The sequence below is a fragment of the Silurus meridionalis genome, chromosome 20 (assembly GCF_014805685.1).
Source record: "Silurus meridionalis isolate SWU-2019-XX chromosome 20, ASM1480568v1, whole genome shotgun sequence".
Classification (NCBI taxonomy): Eukaryota; Metazoa; Chordata; class Actinopteri; order Siluriformes; family Siluridae; genus Silurus; species Silurus meridionalis.
The window spans coordinates 4,742,501-4,762,500 of NC_060903.1; the positions used below are offsets into that span (position 1 = coordinate 4,742,501).

The following is a 20,000-nucleotide window of genomic DNA, read 5'->3' on the forward strand; positions in this document are numbered from 1 at the left end:
TTACATAATAAAAGGTAAAAACACAGCACTACTGAACTACCCTACTACTATTAACTCACTTCAAGTTAAACCTATTTTTAAATGCAAGTAGTCTTTTAGCCATTAATCTATTTTCTGTATCATGTTTTAAATGTTTAAAATTCCATTAAGAAAAAAGTCTCTCTAAATGTTGCTTAACAAAATGTAAGAGAAGTTTGCACTTGGACAAGAGGTTTTATGACTGCAAATTCTCATAGAAATCTCCTCAAAGCTATTGGTTTAAAAGTTACTTCATAAAGTGGTGTTAGCCCATGTTGCTTTGCTTATGACATCATTCATTTGAAGTCCAAAAACATCAAAAATTGTACAAATGTCTCAATCAAAATTGATAAGCAACTTTATTTTAGGGCTAAACTACTTTTTTCTGTTCTTTACTCATATTGATTTTGAATCGTGTTCATTGGTTTCCCAATTTCCCATTTTTAGAGGGATTTATCATCACCACTGCTAGAAAAATAGCACAAATATTTACTCTGCTAACTGCTTTGAGAGAGAAGTTTTCTCTCTCTCTCTCTCTCTCTCTCTCTCTCTCTCTCTCTCTCTCTCTCTCTCTCTCTCTCTCTTTCTCTCTCTCTTGCTTTTTCCATAGATTAATATAGAAGAAAAATATACCATCTAAAGATTTAACAGCTCAACATGAATGGTTTTGCTTACATATGTTTATATCTGAATTTCTATGGATCTCTTAGAATTTTTTTGTTTAAATCAGTGTCTAGACATTTACTAAACCTAGATTTCACTACAGAAGTTTTTACATTTCACAAAACATTTGCAGATTTGTACATATATATATATGCTTAACCTTTGTTAAATATTAACCTCATAAACCTAGTACTAGGCGGGATTTCATCCAGTGTAGCTTTTCCTATGAGAGAATGTGTGATAGGACAAGCATCACAAACAACACTGTCTGTACAGTTACATATTCTGAATTACTGCTTTTTGTCTCAAACAATTACAGCAATTCCAGTGGACAGAAATGATTTAGAACACAATGTAGATTTGTGTTACATTTAAAACTGTAAAATATACATTCAGTATTCTTTCAGCAGGTTTTTTTTTTCCTGGAGGTGATAATGTTAGTATTGTACCCAACATGCAAACCATCTTACATGTGAACAGTTACAAAAGTTAAGGTTTGGTATATAGATATAGGGGTTAGTGATTGCATATATTCTAACAACTTAAACAAAATAATTCACATCTGAAGCTAAATCTGAACATGCTGTAGCTGTTAAATCTGTCTAAGAGCAAACTGTGCATTTCCAATAACTACACCCATGATTACATCCCTTTATGAGCTACTGTAGTACCAGAGTTTAGCAGTAATAAAATATTTTGTAGTGAAACAGGGAGTTTAACAAGCTTGGAGGCACGCTATAAATTCAGTATACAAACAGGCATTCAACAGGCAACACAATATCCATAAAGTTTTACCTGAATTTAAATTAACAGCCTCTAAAAAAACACTGGGAATATTTTAGAGCAGCATATTCTGAATATAAACACAGAATCTGGCTCCAAAGCATGGTTTTATTTTACACTTGTGAAGTATATAATTGAAATGGGAGAGGAAGCTGTCTGACTTGGTCGTGAGGTTTCTTTTCCTCCAAGCTTTGTATGCATATGATGCTCTGCAGCAATGCTCTTATAAGTTGATTTAGATTATGCCCTCTACATTATGTGGTGTGAGAGGAAATAAATCTCTCTAAATGAATTTGGTGAATAGGGAAGTGCCAGTGTGGGAGGATGTACAGCAGGGGGCCTACTGTGGAACAGAAGAGGGCTAATTTCACCTCACACCCACTACTCCTCTGAGGAAAGATGCTACAATTTATTTTTTGTTTATCCCTTAGTAATTTCGCACTTCTTTTCGAGTATATGACAAAGCGAGCAAAGTAAAATGAAGTCCTGAAAGTGACATTCGGGATAGAAAACAAAGCTGAAATTGAAAACAAAAATAAATGTGTCTTGCGTGTAAATAAAGAGAGAAAAAATAGCAAAAGTAAAGTAGCCTATTTAAAGTCCAGTGTTGTTTAGCAGCGACGGGATTAGCTGGAGGAGGCTGGCCTCTTTAACATTTCTATGCAAACTAGAGCTTGAATAATGAGATGTATTTATGAAGGCCGATGAGCGAAAAAAGGAGAGGGGGGGGGGCTTTTTGAAAGGAAGCAGACTGGAGGCTGAATGGAAAAGACAGGGGAGAGGGATGGGGGAAGACGGGAGACGGGGGGCGAGGGTGCATTTGGGCCTTTGCTGGTGGGGTGCAGAGGGAGAAGCAGCTGTGAAAAGAGTGGAGCCCTTTTTCCCACGCCCAGCAAGACGCGAAACAGTCGCACAGCCTGTAAGGGTCACATCACAATTCTAATATATATGTGGTGCGAAAGAGAATATTAAAGCAAATTAACGAGCTGTCTGACGGAGGAACAGTGAGACAGAAAGCATGGTTAGTGACAGACAAATGCCTCTGTCAGATACAAGTAAGGTCTTAAGTATAATAAAAGTGACCAAACATAATCAAATGAATCATACTCTGTTCTAAATATTGGATTTAATATGTGCATGATATGTTTGCTGATAGTGTAAAAAGATGACTGTTTGATTCAAATGCAGGCTTTTTTCCAAGTCTAGTCTGCAGCTAAACTTGGCCTTGTACATGGTCTGTGTGTGCTGGGGATTGAGGGTGGAGCGGTGAGACACAGATCTAGTGGGACAGAAATCTCAAATTAGCACAAGGGGGTTGTCTCTGTTATAGGAACACATAGCAACTTAGCTGGAATGTCTTTCTGAGGAACACTGAATAAGGTCTGTGATCTATGTCAATAATCTGCGACCAATAGTGGGTGTGTGCATCTGTGAAAGACAGAGATGGGGGTCAGGTCGTTTCCAAATCTTAGACTCTTTACATAGCCATCGTTAAATATGGAAGAGATGTAGGACTGACAACATGACAAAACACTGGTCTCAGTTAACCCTACATGGGTATTTGAAAGTGGTAAAAAAAAAAAAAAAAACAAGGCTAAGTTGTTCAGAAAAACAGGCAGAAAGTATTACCATTACTTTTTCCCCCTCAAAATCACAACATAGAGTATGAAAATGGGTACTTTTCATAAAGAATTAATCTAGTAGCTGTCTAATATCCAATAATTGTTACTGAGTTTTCTAAAGAAATAAGATGCATGAAAATGAAAATGTAAAAATAATTAAAACTGTCTAGACAATAAAATGTCAAGATAGTGATGATAAAATATTTAGCTTTCTAAATAAATTTTTCTAAAGCAGTGAGAATAAATAAATAATTTTTTTATCATCTTCTACAAACAGTCCATTTAGACATAAACCATCAATATTTGTTTGAGTTTGTAATTTCATCTAAAACATCTGAATATACATTCCAATCATGAAAGTATAGTAAGAGATTTTTTGCCCTAAGTAACATCCTAATCTAAAACAACACTAAGAATTAAAAGCTTGTTTAGTCCTATAATAGGATGCATGGTCTACTGTTAAAACTGTGTATAAAACATGCACAATATCATAAGAAGTTGTGTGCTGAATCCTAATATGTGGGTTTTTTTTGTCAACATTACTAGACCAACCTCGCTTCTGTTTCCACCGGGAACATATCAGCACCTGTATAAAACATCAATAACTTCCCCTCAGTCTTTATCTGGCACTTTTATTGCTTTATACTGTCAACCTGCTGAATTAGAAGTACATCCACCAATGCATTCTATCAAGGGTGCCTCGTAAACGTGCTGCTGAAAGCTTTTCGGTTCTTTTTTGATTCACTGACGCTTCCGTATTAGCATAATGCAGTCGTCATTAGTGTTAAAGCAAGGCCTCGGGCAGCATTTTTGCGCTCAGAGCTTTTCACCACAGTTTCCCCCTGTAGAACGTACTCACAGCCGTGTCACGCTCAATTAGCTCCCCCATGCCTTGTTTACCCTTCTTCATGTTCCTGGAAAACTCAAAGATACAAGCCTTTTTTTTTGAGTTAATACGAGCCAGCGTGTTGCGTCTGCCTCACCCCGCCTTCTCGCTAGCTTTTCTCTCCAAATTCAAATGGAAATGAAGAACAGGAGGACTCCCTCTAATTAGTTCAATGCGAGGATGCTTAGTGCGAATCAGTGCATGCTTTGTGCGGGAATGTATAGAATGTTAAAACGGCGAGCGGATCGAGCTTACAGCCTCCAGGTTGAATAGCCCTTCTCTCTAGGCTTTTGAGAGAAAATGAGGCGAAGAGGGGATACTGGTAACGATTTCACAGGCGCAGGTGATTCCCATGCTCTGGAACCTTTTGTCTATGCAGAGCTAGATAAACAAAGCATCGGCATACATTAATGTGTTTGCTTTTGAGGATAGTGGAGAGGCTTGTTCTGGGAAAACCACAGCGTACTACATTGTAGAAAAGCTTACAGCATCCACTGTAATGTACCGAATGTCAAAGCAACTGAAAATCCAATATAGCTGTGGTTAGGTTTATTATAGGTATTCTTTTAGAAATAGCTAGTTTAATCGGTTGTGTATAATTTTATGCGTCATTGCTGAGAGCAAATGCAACCAGGATCTTAAAAACTCACACTTAATATGCAGTATGGACACCCAGACTTCTAACCTGATTTAGGAAATAAATCTGATCTCTCATGTGAAAACTGAGAACAGTTTTAGGTTATATGTCTTGCCAAAAACATTCTTGGGTTTCTAACCAAGAGTCACGGCTAGATATCATACAAAAAAATAACCAATAATAACTATCAACAGTGTCTATTTTTGGCTTCCATAAAACACAGATCTTGATGTTTTCTTGAAGGAGCTCCACGTCTCTGGTCGGACAGTAATTTTTCAAGTGTGAATCAGTAGGCCCTTTTTTGGGGTGAGCAGAGAACAATGCTACTGCTGCCAGCTCTAAACACGCAGCTGTACATGAGCTCTTCTGATCAATAGAATTTGTGGTGAAGCTCTGCATTTCAGTCTGCCAGATCAGAGCTGTGGAGAAGAGAGACACGGAATTGATTGCCTCTGATTAATCTGTTTATCTTTCAAGTTTATTACTATTACTGACTCTGCAATTCTCTTGCAATATTTCTCATTGTTCTTAAAAGCATTTGAGCATTGTGAAGCTAAGAAGCTTCCATAAATACGAATGAACAGCATAGTTGAATAAATAGGCAAAATGGCAAACAAATATCATAGTGCTGTGCTTGAAACATAATGAAATATTCTCTATTAACACATTGTACTTTATAGTGCTACTAATAAGTCTAAGAATGCAGCTAATCACATATGACACTTTATTACAAAAACATTTAGAGATTTTAAAACAGAAATGTTAGAGTTTTTATTCAACATATACAAATAAAAGCAACACATGCATATATGCTTTTAACCAGTAAAATAAGTGAAATGGGGTAAGAAATGAAGTGAGATTTGTACAAAATAGCTTTTATGATTCAGTAATTTACTTGTTACTTTGTTATAGTCAACTACAGTTCACTCGAAGCCCTAAAACCCGCATCAGTGAAACAATTAATCATTGTATCATCATGAATATCATGTATACTTAGAGGTGTAAACCTCAGCTTTGCACATGATACAATACAATTTCGACTCTTAAGGCAACTAATCAATATTTGATGATACAACAGAATCTGCTTCACCTGCTGCATATATGGAGTAGGAAATAATTTTGATTTATTGAACTTTTAAAATATCATAGTTAAAGGCAAATCAAGCTTGCTACCTTATTAAATTACACATCAGAATAAACTACACACAACTTTTCTGCCTTTTTTTAAGAGAACTTGTATCGCCTAATCAATTATAATCAATTAATTTGCCTTAATTAATTTCAGTTGTCTTTTAAATAAATACAACCCTTTAGCTATATTGATTTTGAAGAAAGAAAGAAAGGAAGAAAGGAAGAAAGGAAGAAAGGAAGAAAGAAAGAACACAATCAACACTTTAATGATTACAAAAATTGTTCAGCTCCAACAGCGACAGTGACGTGATTGTTTTTCAATTCAAATGAACAGAATTGTAAAATGCTAACTAAAGCCCTAATATTAAACTTACTCCTTGTAAAACTTTGTATACGAATTGGGTTGTGTGAATTGTTGTAAACTGGCAAGCGGGAGAGGATGTTGCAATTTTGAATAAATAGTGCATCTGCTTAAAGGTACTTGACTTGTTTTCTGGTATTCCATGCCTACATCAGCAGGCACTATAAAATATGCTGAGATAAACCACTTAACATACACACAAATGCACGCAAGCAAACACACATACACACCATCTTTTGCTTTGTCCATTCATTTCTGTCTTCCTCTTTATCTCAGTCTCTCTTGCACACACTCCCTCTCTCTCCCCCCCCTGAGGTGAGTTTCACCCCAGGCCTGGTATGAGGGATGCGGAGAAGAGGAGGGGATGTTGCTATGGTGACAAATTGTCAGAGTTAACCATAGGGGAAACAAATAAAGAGCAGTTAGTGTGAAGACTGGTGTGTGTATGTTCGTGTGTGAGAAAAAGACAGAAAGCAAGACAGAGAGAGTGAGAGTGAGAGAGAGAGAGAGAGAGAGAGAGAGAGAGAGAGAGAGAGAGAGAGAGAGAGAGAGAGAGAGAGTGGGTGTGAAAGAGAGAATCTGTGCACTGGGACTGACTTGGCCACATCCGAGGTGCTCATGTTGTTCATCTCAGTTGAGGCAAAGAAGATGCTGAAATGTTAATGTACTCACAGATTCCTAAATGCATCAGAACTGTAGCATGAAGAGCACTGCTTTGTGCCATAAAGCTTTCCATTTTGATTTATTTAAACTCTTCAACCCGTCGAGTGTTTTTCTTTATCATGAATACTGTGATCTTCTCTTACTACCACCTCCTCTCTCACTCTGCTCCACACCTTTGTCTCTCTCTCATACTATCAGCTCTCACTGTACCCTCTAGATGCTATCAGAGATAGATGTCTCGCACTAGTCACTCATTTCATTTCAGTTCCAGATAAAACAGAAAGCCAAAGGCCCAGCAGGACTCCTCTGATTCACACCCCATCCTCTTTTCTGAAACTGCTCTCTGTCTCTGTCTCTGTCTCTCTCTCTCTCTCTCTCTCTCTCTCTCTCTCTTTCTCTCCCTCACACTGCTTTAGTCTCTCCCTCCCTCTTTGTCTATGCAACTCATTGTGTAATAGCTAATGCAGATGTGTGAATAATACAGACTTGTACAGACGTAAAATTTTTATAGCTCAGGTTGTACTATACATAGTTAGTCCATTAGTATTGCAAATAACAACACTTTTTGCACTAAAACTATGTTATAACAATGTTAATAAAGCTCCATGTGTAACAGTCACCTCGAATAATGTTCTAGTTGCCTCTCGAGTCAGTGGCAAAAACACCCATATGGTTCTTAAGCCAAAATATCTCTATCTTATTTTTACGCCTTCGCTTCTAAGTCATGTCCAAATCCAAGGGCAAAAGCTGCCCACCTCTGCCCTCTTTTGACTGAGACATAACACATTAACGTCCCCCCACTTTCTGCTACCCTGTCTTTTACCTTCGGGGCCTCCAGATCTCCATCCATCTACCCATCCATCCACACTAAATACAATAACTAAGGCTAGGACTGAGCCAACAATGGGGTGAGGAAAGTGTAAATGTTAGCCAGGCTCCATTGTCCCAATCGGACAGGGAGTTAACACCCATGTCTGTGCCCTGTGAATGGAGTTACTGTGTCTGAAAGACCCAGATCGTCCTGCAGCCCCCCTTCCCTGCACCGTCACACGAGCCTTAAGCATGTGAGACGTTTGTACATTGTATACATTACAGGTGATTGTAGATTTATTAGGCATAATACTTCTTCATGAAGTCCACTGAGACAAAATGCTGATTTCCGAATCCTCTGTTTGTTTTCCATTTTGTTCTGTAGAGAGGATGAGAAGAAAAAAAGAGTGGGAGGCAGAGATGAAGCCAAACATCGCCACTGGCTCTCTTCCTCCTCTTCAAGCCCATCTCTCCATGGCAAGGAAGGGTGGGAGTGCACCGAGGCCAGCCAGGGTGAGGCATCATGGGTTTAAGAAGCATCCTGAACCCCGCTCGGTCAACAGCACCTCTGGAGCTCAGAGCTCAAAGCTCAGATAGAAATCAATACGGGGGAAGAGAGACTGATGCTGGATCATCCAACCTAACCCTCAGCCTGCAGGCCAGATGACCTCCTACACATACATGGCATTACACACTGACACATATACAAATGCATACTGACATACAGCTATGCTATCTTTCGCACAATCACCCACACTCATGACTACTATACACCTACACATGCATGTGTTTGTGTGCCTGCTTTTTCTCGAGGCCATGTTATTTTGGAGTTGTGTCTACAATCCAAACAGGCCTCAATTATTTTTTCCTAAAAATGGCAAAGGTCCTCACTTTGCGTTTCCCCCACTTTAGCGCCAAATATCTACTTGTGTCTTTTTTACGTCACCTTCCACCTCTGTGTGGGGAGAAAAATCATTCAAAAATATATCAAATATCTACAAGCATGGACTTCCTCCCCCGAGCAACTCATTGCCTATTCAATGGCAAGAAGAAAGAGGAAAGCAGCTGTATCATGTCCCACTGTGCTCCACAACGCTGCACCAGAAAAACACTTTGCCTCTACCGTAATAGCTGCTTCTTTCATAAGAAGCCAGATTACAAGATAGACAGCAAAAGCGACACATTCTGATATCTGAACATGGTGTGGACTTAATGAGAGACAGAGCATAAGAATCTGAGGAGCACCCAGGGAACCGGTGATGACAGCTCAAGCAATGAACTTAAACTACAGTGAAGGTGAGTCTGTTTAATATTCAGATTAAATTAAGAAAAAATCTAAAGTTTTGACATTAATGTAATTTATCACATTTTCCATGATCCACAGCCCACAGACATGAACTTGTGTGATGTTGACTCACACCACCCAGTTCTTGCACATGAACATGGCAAACACATAAGATAGGCCTAACTAAATGTATTCATTCATCTATAGTAACTGAATTATCATCATCAAGAACATGAAGGTCCAGGACCATCATCAGGAACATGAAGGTCCAGGACCTGTCCCAGTTACACTGGATGGGATATAGAAATACACCTTGAATGAAATGCTAGACTGAACTGAAACTACATCTCAAACAACCCACTTCAACTTATGAAGGACTATTAATTAGCTTATATGTTGAGTCAGGTATTTTGAGAGTAAGGGAAACTAAGGGTGTATTTCAGGACTACTGTTGGGAATCTGTGGCCTAAACTAATTAGAAAATATTAAAATAGCTCTCAAATATTTTCTTGCTTTCATTTAGCTGCACAAGAGTGAAGAAATGTATAAAAGTTCAAATATAAGGAATGAATGCACACCTGGAAGCTGATCAGAAAGCAGTATTTCACAATGCCATGTTTTAAAGCACACCACCTTTTTAATAATATAGTTTTCTATTGCATATCAGAAATGTGTTGAAAATAAATTTGCGCATCCCTAATTAATACTAGCTTAATAACAAACAATAGTTTTAAGATTGTATTTTTATTATTGATATAGACTTTGTAAAAGGAAGAGCGTAACTGAGCAATATGCTTTAATTTCATTACAATGCATTATATACATTAGCTGCTATTGCTTTTAATGCAAATTAAGCATTCATTTAACGAATCAACTCTCATGATTATGAAATGCACATGATTACTCGCATGATTCAGTCTCAGGCATTTTGTTTTGTTGTCTGGTGGATCTGTTAGTGCCTTTTGTTAATTTAAGAAAGCGTTATGGGGTGGTGATGCCAATCTGCCCCACTTTTGTCATATTGCTGGCTCAAGGAGCATCTGGTTGGCAGAGCCACAGACAAAATGGCCGCCACTGGTGCAGACTGACTGTTTCACTCCAAAAAGATGGTGGTGCGTTGTTTTCTACTTCTTACTGTTCGCCATCTGTGTGACCGTTAGCCATATGCAAATCCGTCCTAATTGCATTTGCATATTCTTCATTTAGTTGTCAGGGCTTGAGAACACATTTAATCGTTTACTAGCATTAAAGCTAAGCATTAATATCATTTGATATCGGCATGTTGAGAAAATAAAGCCATCTTCCCCACATTTCTCCATTCTTTTATCTATCTGTTGTTCTTTCTATGTTTCCTGCTTTCTCTCCTCTAATATTATACTCTGTATTAACCATATTTTATAGCTATTAGTAGTGCTTTTAGGATGCTGCAGTAATTCTGCCATATGGGAGCTAGATGTCTCCACCAACAAACGACAACTAAAACATCCCCCTTCACCCTACGCTGGTATGCAAATCGCTCACTGTAAAGACAAGGGAAGAGTCGAGGAGTGCAGACAGACAATAATTACCTCATCGCTATGCACACAGCTCACTAGATTTGCTCAGCGAGTGTGTTGTCAGACCCATCTGTGTGAGTGGCGTGCCCATTGTGGAGAACATGTGCCATGCGGCAGAGGGTTTGTTTCGCTTCAGACCTCCTATTGTTAGGACAGATCAGTGCCATCATGTGGGCACTATAAATAATTTATAATGCCTTTGATGCCAGCATTGGCATCTGCCATAATTGGTACAGCCAATATACAGTAGGCGATTGTCTGCCTCTTTAGTCTTTTGGAAAGATCACACTCAGATTTGTCAAGCATGAACGAGTGTTCAGATTTTTTATTCTGATCACAACACACACATCTGTGCTGTGTGATGCTTTGACGTGGCAGGAGCAGCCTGCATTTTCAATTGTAGCGTTGTAGTGTTTGTATATGAATATGAGTAGCAGTGTCAAAGCACTTCCAGCATCGAGGTGTAAATGTATTCATTCTTAGTTCCTTTACCAACACTATATTCGAGACAGTTATTCCAGGTGGCAAACTCATTTTCTTCACTTTGGTATTGGTGTCTAATTCTGACATGAAAGCCCTATTTTTAGATCAAGAGCTGTCGGATCTCTGGAACATCATCTTGTTCATTTTAGCATTCCCTGAAATACAGCATCAGTTCTGAATTCTGTATTTGAAAAATGGAGATGACATCTCCACTGGATATCAAGCATTACATAAGATTAAAGCAAACTTCTTCCAAACCTCAACCTTGTTAGCCATCTGCCTGCTGTATTTTCTCTGTGTGGTTTGCCATAGCAGAAATCTGACAGCTTAGACTGAAGACAGTTGATATAACTGCATTTAGCTTCTCATATTTAAATGAGCACTGTCATTAGGTACACTCGATCAGGCAGAACTACCTTTGTTTCTATCTGATATGGTGGCGGCAATGAGTAGACGAGACAGAGTCTGACTGGGTTGGAGGGGGACAGTGTAGACACACAACAGCGATAAAATGGAGCTCCCGCATTGCTCGTCTGCTCTGGCTGAGCGTTTTGATGGCAGTAGAATGGGGCGGGGGGATTCAATGGTGTCTATAGTGAATGTGTGGTTGGTTTGCACTTGAACATGGGGGTTTTTGGGGTTCATCATTGGGGGATGGGGGTGCTCAGGGAGGTCTGTCTGTTTCGGACAGACGGGAGCCCATTATTTTGTGTGTAGTGCCTGAATCAAGTCTGGGTGTTCGTTCATTTAGGGCGGGGTTAAACGAGTGAATAGTGTCTGGCTTGGCGTTTATGTCTGTGTGAGAAAGTGATTTGCATATGCAGCCTAGCCTGACTGCACATATGTCATCCAGCCTAATCAGATGCAAAGACATGTTGACACGGCCCCCCTCCCATTTCAAATAATACCACTACTGAATAAACCCAATCCATCATGCCAATATCAGTGCCCACTTTACATTCTGGGGTTTCCCCCTTAGAAACAAAATGCATCAGTTTCTCAGATGCTCAGTCGTAGAATATGGTGACACAAAGCAACTGGGTCTGCACAATAAGAGACACAAGGATCTGTACACAGCCAATCACGTCCGAATAAGAACAGGAAGTTAAGGAGTAGAGCAGCAATGTTGACCCATTATGTGCCAGGAATGATTTGTCTGCCTTCTATTGGATGCTGAAAAGATGGCGAACATACAGCAGCACACATGGCTGAGCATTATAGTGCTCCTTCTGAAAAATGCTCCTGAATTGTAACATTTTATTTGAATCTAATAAGTGAGTGTGAGAAATAAATAAAAAAAAAAAATTAGTCAAAAAAAAAGGTGCAACAAAGAAGCAAAAGGCCAACGTATGGCATATTGAATGTATATTCAAGTGTTGTTAAAAAAAACATCTGTACATCTTAGGACATTTGTCCATTCATGTTGGTACAATATATTGCATTTTTAAGATTTTTTTTATAGAATTCAAACTTACATTTAATAGATATACTTATCTGAATATAACACGTAGAACTTGCATTTTTGTGGTGGCTTATATCAATGCAAAGTACTTCTTTTCATCAGAGTAACAGTTGCTCAGTATTATAATGACCCCTTTTGCTCGCTGAACTGAAAATAGCAAGTCTGTGTAATGCCAAAGCAAAAAAAAAAACAATTCTTGTTTTTTCCACAATTTGTTTCAAATTTTAAAAAGTATTTCTTCCCATACTTCATTGCAGACATTAACGCTCCATAAAACAGTAAAGTTCAATGGTCTAAGTTGAGAATATTAATCTTAATGTAGAAAATAGGCTGATAGACCATGGACCAATGGAACCAGACAATAGCAGTCTGGAAACAAGTAAACATATATATTATGTTCAAGAACATTCTCATTCTTCATGAGCACTTTTGGGGCCGTGGGAACACTTGGAAAGTGCACGGGCCGCCTATAGCGGCCTGAATGCCTCTTCAGCAGGTGAAGAACAACCGCAAAGGTCAAGGTCAAAGGAGAGGGGGGTCCTCGCTGCTTGTCTACTCATCTGAACGGCTTGCATAGTCTGTGACTGTCTGGGACCAAATGTAAATGAGCCTGGTTGTTTAATAATCAGTCTGAGGCTATATTTGCTTAAGTTCTTGCTTCTTTTATGATGCTGCTCTCAGACAGACGGAGCACATGGTTAGGGGACCCCTCATTTCACATTCCCGATTAGAAATATCACAGAGGTATAATATCATGCAAGCAAGACATTTCATCTATCCTTTGCTCATAGTGCAAACATTTCCCATGGTTACTTGCTGCCATAATTTGTCGCTGGTTCTCCTTCCTTTGCCTTCTTACAATAGCAGCCTGATTGACACCTTTGCTCTCTTTTGTGTCTGGCATTTGTTCCATTGTTATTTATATGACGTTCCTAGTGATGTCATAACAATTAGAACGAAGACACAAACATAGAAAAGAATGACACATTGTTCCTGATCGAGGCTAAAATTTGCATGGCGGAAAAACAAAGGGTATTTATTCAGAAACAATGGGATGTACACCAGCGATTTTACTGCACCATGTGGTCACTTATTGTGTGATATTTCAGCAGGCTTATTCTCTAGTGCTTATTCTTTTGGTATGGAACTGTCTCTCTCAGCAACTTTTTGACAGCCCACTGTCCCTACAGTCCTTTTGACTCAGATATGAAAGTAATGATCATTTTGATAGGACACTCCAAAAGAGTATAAGACTATTTCACCCACTATTGACATCAGATCTTGAAATACATTTTGGTTTGAATAAAGATCAATCTGTAAGATTGTTTTGGAATTATTACCTGATTAACGAATGGCATATATTCAAGAAAAACTGGCATTAATAGTAAGTAGTTATTTCTTAGTCTGGACCTAATTTAAACCAAGATGCACAGAAATGGTTAGTTCACTTATACAAACCCAAATGGGGCACCAAATTAACAGCTATCTAGAAATAATCCACGCTGCTATTGAAACATGAGAACATCCTTAACTGTAACTGCACTTGATATTAAACAGCATGGCTGCCATTACCCCTTTAAGAGGAGAGGCCATTACCTCAACCAACGCCAGCTGAGGAAGGATGAGCCTGAATGAGGCAAGTGGTCCGCATGAACTTGCTGCCTTTATACCCACCACTTTAAGCTTCATTTACTCAGCGGAAAAAAAAGATCTCTCCTCCACCAACAACGCTTCAATAGACGTGTTCTTACTTCAAAACCGCTTTTTCCTATCCCTCCCCGCCACCACCACACACCCCGTCGTCCTTCCTCTCACTGTAGGTTTAATCATCTCAGCGCTCAGTGAAATCAAGCTTAGTAATGACACTTTTGTGGGCCTTTCACTTTCACCCCCTCCTCAAACTTCTCCCCCTGCTTCTCCCTTTCTCCCACCTACTGCTTAAAACCTTATCCCATGTCAACAAAATGTCCGCTCAGCTGGGGTGCCACAAAAGTAGGCATGGTTTAACCTCCTACCTCCTGTCACTCATTTTCTCTGTGGATCTCTGTCTTTCTCTGTAGGCATGTCTTCATATGCTTTATGTCTTACACAAACTCTAAAATGTCCTACATTTCCTACATTTAATGGGAATGCACAAATAAACTACATAAAAAAAACTTTATTAAAAGGTTTAAATTCCTCCCATTTTCCAGAGCTTAGTTTAATCTGTGCTCACAATCGACTTTATATATATACTTTATAGCACACTTCAATTAATTTTTCCACGCATGACAGAGAAATCCTGTCCCCTTAATTGAACTTTCTGCAGCTGAAAACTATAACTGTACTTTTTTTCCACTGCCACCAATAAATACACTTTTTAATGCTTCTGTCATTCTAAAGTAGTTCCACTATAGATCCTAAAATGAAGACCTCTGTACTGTGAGGTTGCCTTCTTATCCTGCATTTTAAAGCATTTGAAATCTGACCCACCAGGCAGCTCTGCTCTTTTTACTCTCTGGGATTCAGTGCCATGGTTGGCATCATCAAGATTCAAACCTGCAATCTAAGGACAGCAGGGAAAATGTGTGTTTTTTTTTTTTTTGCCACATCACTACAAAGCCCCTGAAGAACCTTTGAAGGTGCTACATAGAATTATTATTTCTAATAGTTTGCTAAACATTCCAGTTATATGGCCCAGTTAGACTTAATGATCGTCAGGGGCAAAAATGAGCATCATGAAATACAGTGCTACCAAACATAAAAAGGTTCTATCCAGCACTGTTCTTCAGTTTGTTCCATTGGGAGAACCCTCATTGGCTTTATGTAAAACATTAAATCATCCACTTTCACTTGAAAAAAAAAGAGAAAAGTAAGAACACACAAAATAGTCCGACACATTATGCCAAAATAAAGGGAGTTAGTTATATTTGTGTGTGAAAGCTGTTATATTTGTGTCCAAAAGCTGGTATATTTGTGTGCAAAAGCTGTTATATTTGTGTGTGAAAGCTGCTATCATGTTTTTTTAGCCCAAATTGAGCATTTCACTCCCAGCCAGAATGTTTCAGTGCAGCTCTGCTTGGTTAAGTTCTGATAAATAATAAGGTCCTGAGGTTTGCTCACTTATCATCCATTTATTTTTGGAGGCAGAGGGCAACCAGGTGAGAAGTACATCTGTGCCATGTGCCTTTTCTTTTAGGCATGCAGACTGGACAGCTATGGAGTGGGACCCAGGGGTCCTAATTTCAGGAGTGGGAGGAGATGAATAGAGTTTCTTTACTATGAAAAATGATTAGTACAGGAACAAGAGTGTAAAAGTATAAGCAATGATCTAGATCATTTTTGTTGCTTTGTAGATCTTAAAGCAAAGAACTATAGAGAGGCTGTCCAGAGTCACCTGCAAGTGTGTGTTCTCACTACTATTCTTTCACTTACACACACAGTGCACCATCGTACCATCATATTTGCCCTGTGGGTCTCATTTCATGGCTTAGAAAAAAGATAATGAAAAGGCGTGTGAAATACGCTCTATTAAAGCTATACTTCAGATCAGAGCGAGTTCTTATTATAGGTGAGCAGGAAAAAGGACAGCATAGAGTTCAGAGCATGGCCTCTTTCCTCCATCTCTGGGGTTTAACACAGTCCTGCTGGGGCTCAGCTAGCCAGCTCACTAAGATGGCCACCGTCAGCAGAATCCCATCGGCCCACTTCACACCTACTGTACGTTCCAGTTCTGAATTTAGAAAAGCTCTCGCCCAGCTGCCTTTAGCAAGTACAGCCTGCAAGGTGGGAAGAAACGAGTTAAGAAAATAGAAATGTGTTATTTACTTTGCTTGTATATATGTGTAAGCATTGCTAAGTTGTTGCAGCAAAATAATATAGTGTTGATCAAATTTGTTTTAAAAAATTTTAAATGATGGTTGGAAAAGAGTTTTCATAATACAACATTTTTGATTGTGGAATTTTAACCATTTTGTTGGTGCCACAATTAAAAAAAAAAAACAAATCCTGGAAAATTCATAAAGCAAAAATTGCTCTATTGGGAAATCAATTTTGTTGTTCTTCGGAATTTTTAATCTGAAGAACCTTTTCTGGCACTTTAATTTTTTAGAAATGTATAAAAAATATTTTAAAGCTTTAAAGTGGTGGAAAACATTCAGAGTTTGTAAGTCTGAATCAAGAGTCAACAATATCACAGAGATCTGGGTTCTAGAATCCAAGAGGGCAATTTTGGTTTTGTTCAGTGATGTCATTTCTTTAAAAAAATAATTAAATAAATAAAAATCCAAGAGCTGTGTTCATTAACATAATTAATTTTTGGTTTTCCCGATCAGGACTGTCACTCTAGATTTTTTTTGTACATATTCTGATGCATTCACAATTGATCAGTTAGATTTAAGGTGCAATATCTAGCTTAACGTAATTTTACCATTAACCCTGATCTGATTGGAACTTGCTTCAGAAAAAAATCCACACATTTCAGAGGCTGTAGCTTAAAACTTTAGTTGCATGAGGTATAAAAATCAGCACCATAAGTTAATAAACTAACAAAGAACTGTGAGTAAAAAAAGCAAATTATTTAATTAAATAATAACAGAAGTTTAAACTTTTTTATACAGTTTCAATTATTTTTACATTACTGTAAAAATTTTACAAATATATTTAAATTATTTTATTAATTAATAATCAAATACATTTAAATTATTTTATTAATTAATTATTTGTCTTCATACAAATCTAGTTTTAGTGCTAAATCTGTTAGCTAATAATCTGTAGGTAAATGAATTTATATATTACTAGTATAAATCATCTTGCTGCAAATACATCAAATTTTTCAAACTACACACTGACGTCATGCCTCAGCCTGGCTTTTTCATGCAGCATCCCCAAATCCTTTCCAGCGAGTGTTAACTTTCTTTGTGCAGACTTTTGGAAAGAAAAGATTTCTGGGGTGTAACAGACAGGCAGTGACCCTTAGCCCCAGCTCTCCATGGGTTTCTGCTTCCCATAGGTCTGCCGCCATTTCTGTCCTCTGGCACCCATTCACAGCTCAGTCACGGCCTCTTAAAGCTGCCCACAATCTCCCGATTCAGCCGAGGCGTGATCCAATGACATGGATTTTTAATGAGAGACTACGTCTTTGTTGGAAACACACAATATCCAGGCGGAGGAGGGGGTTCAGGAGAGGAACAGGACTGCAGACTAACACCCTCCCACATACACTGAACTTTCTCACTTTGTCCTCGTTTTTCGAACACTTTTTCTCTCTGTCTCTCTTGGCTTCATCATTTGGCTGTGACTGGAGAACGAGAATAAAAAAAACGTACAATCTCAGAATAGAAAAAAGCCCACAGTAAAATTCTCTCAGTTTCTGCACTTCCTTGCTTCACCTCACTTTGCATGATAATGTCATTAGAAAACTGGGCCTCAATGCACCAGCCTTTGAACATGCTTGCTAACACAATATATGCAGAGTAAGTTTTTATGCTGAACATTTGCGTATTTATAAACCAATCAGCATCGTGTGGAGCTTTTAACACAGAGCACTTATCAAACTCCTTAGAGTTTCCCAGCAATCATGTCCCCTTTTACACGCCATTTAGTTTAGACGCAGACTAAATTCAGTCTATCCATTCATTTCTAAATCTTTACCCTAAATACACCCCGCTCTACTTTACACACACACACACACACACACACACACACACACACACACACACACAATGTGTCTGTCTTACCCTCACACACATAATTAAACACTTGCACCCAGACATCCTTCCTCCCCCATCACTCATTCAAATTTTATTTCCCAGCTTGAGCCTAGACACTCTGGTACTTCTGCTAAATCTGATGTCTCCACCCCCACATACACACACAGACACTCAGCTAGACACCGCTCAGTCTCCAATCGTGCTTCATACTGCTGACTAGACACCTCTTAACCCCCAACACACAGATACACACAGACACACACACGTCTCTTAATTGGAAATATATTATAATAATGGCACCCCCTTCTGTCTGGCCTAGTTCTGAATCCAGTTGATTTTAAAATGCCCTTATTATGTATAAGTAGTAGTAAATACATACGACGGGTTTTTTTAGTAGCCTTCACTTTGTTCTAATCTCTTAAACTTTCATATTGGCTTTAATTTACACAAACAATATTATCCACAAGCAACTTTATATAACAAATTATAGGCATGTGCGTGTTTGTGTGGGTAATAATGCAGCATTATTTAACACCCACAAATACACACTGCATACTAAGAAATGAAGGCAATCAAGTCTTTTGCATTTATTTCACAGAATTCAAAGAACACGCCATTTTTCTTAGGTCAGTGTCAGAAATCGATTTATTGTAGATCAAGCAGAGAAATTGTGTTTAAAGGATTAAAAATGTATACTGCATGCATTAAAGGCATGCAAACATGAATCATTCATGGCAATCAGAGAGTTAAATTGTGTCATTTATACAGCCTTACACCCTTGTGTGTGTGTATAAATAGGCAATATTTTAGGATACTGGAAGTTTGAACATTTAAAGAACAAAATCAGTAGCCTTTCAGTGATTTATTATTTTTCATTTTACAAAATATTAAACAAAAACATGAGAATGTGTGCTACTTGTATCTTAATGTGCACACATTTTATACATGTCTTATAATGTGGCTTATATTTATATATCCATCTTTATATATATATATATATATATATATATATATATATATATATATATATATATATATATAATTATTCATGATTATGTAAGGACAATCAAAAAACATCATATCACAAGTGTGTCTCAAATGTGTGTGTCTTCTCTTGTCGTCCCAGAGGCCATGTTACGTTTCCTCCCAAAGGATTTACGTTCGTTTGTAACACAACACACACACACACACACACACAGACAGACACACTTCCCAGAACAAGAGGTCACATCAGGGATTCAGACAGAGAGTGTGTGTTTGTGCATAGGACCAGACAGTCTGTGTGGTGACCTGTGTCTTCAGACAGGCCCAGAGGTCACTATCCTGTGTGTGTGTGTGTGTGTGTGTGTTTGTGTGAAGACTCAATATCAGCCTTTATATCTGTATCCTCCGTTACAGCAGTGTTTTTAACACCACAGAGTCTCATTTATCGCCGTCTTGTATTCTCTTAGAAAAAAGCACTAACATTTTCTCTGAAAGACAGATTCACAAATTTAATGACGGTGCTTACGATTCAGTGCAATTTACATGCAATGCTTTAAAGCATTTTTATAAACGTGAAAATGCCTCCAGTTCAACATCCAATAAAGCGCTATCTAATTAAATCCTTGATGACTTCGAACATGATGTAACCTAAGTGAAACTATTCATCATAATGTAGAAAATGTAATCTAATGTAATATACTGAAATTACAATGTATTCTGGTTATATTTTGAATTGTATTAACAACAGTCTGTTTTCACAAGATAATCATGATTCATTTATTTCAAATCTTTTTTTTATTATGCGCTTTTCATGTGCTGAAAAAAAGAAAACAAATTGTGGGAAAGACTGCATATTTGATACTTACAAAATAGATGACTGGGTTGTATCATTTAGATAGTAGATTTATAAATAATTCCACTTAAAAAGAATAAATGGTTACTATAAATGTACTCTTTATTTCCAGC

General features: G+C 38.1%; 1 long non-coding RNA gene across 3 annotated transcripts in view; it reads left to right on the forward strand.

Annotated features, from left to right (window-relative positions):
- The window catches only part of LOC124403353, a 33,644-nt gene that overhangs the window by 13,036 nt on the left and 608 nt on the right, over positions 1-20,000 (forward strand). For all 3 annotated transcript variants that reach the window (XR_006928888.1, XR_006928889.1, XR_006928887.1), the window contains 2 exons: positions 1-14; positions 7,960-8,870. The exon at positions 1-14 is cut by the window's left edge and continues 53 nt beyond it. This is a non-coding gene — a long non-coding RNA (uncharacterized LOC124403353). The remainder of the gene's footprint in view (positions 15-7,959; positions 8,871-20,000) is intronic.